Raw genomic sequence first — 712 nt, forward strand, 5'->3', positions numbered from 1 at the left:
GTGTGTGTGTGTGTGTGAGAGAGAGAGAGAGAGAGAGAGAGAGAGAGAGAGAGAGAGAAGATGAAGGTGGTAAGGGAAGAAGTATAGGATTTACTAGGGCGTAAATCGGGAAAGCTTTGTGGCGTAAGTTAGATTATAGTAGGGGATATATGAATACGGATACGAATGATACAGGAGTTGTGTAGAATTATTAGAGAATTTAGAATTCGTAACGGGGAAAGAGATATTTGGCCTAAAACTGGTGCAGACTACAGGGGATGAAAGTGTGATGAAAAAAGGAGCATGCGCGCAACGTATATATAGATATATAGAGAGCGCTAGAGAACTGTTGCTTATATCGTACCGTCGTATCGTAAAAAGAAAAGACACGTTAAATTACTTGCTACGTTTTAGAAGAGTTCTCGTGTTTATGAGTGTTTACGTCGTTCGATCAACTTGATATGCAGGAAGAGCGTCGAGAATTTAAAGTAATGATTTATTGAAGATATCGAAAGGGCCGAGAGGGGTTGGCCAGAGTCGAGGGGAATAGTTTACAAGAAAGACAAAGGAGCGCAAAAGTAGCGGTAGAAAAACGCAAATAATGTAAAATGATACCCAAAAAAGTGCTGTGCCTAAAACTAATTACAAAATGGAATGAAAGAACAAAACTCAGTGTCCGACGTTAACCGGAGGGAAACCAAAAAAAAAAGCTAAAAAATGAAAACAAAAAAGA

This window comes from Cephus cinctus, unplaced genomic scaffold (assembly GCF_000341935.2).
Source record: "Cephus cinctus unplaced genomic scaffold, Ccin1 Ccin1_scaffold0008, whole genome shotgun sequence".
NCBI lineage: Eukaryota > Metazoa > Arthropoda > Insecta > Hymenoptera > Cephidae > Cephus > Cephus cinctus.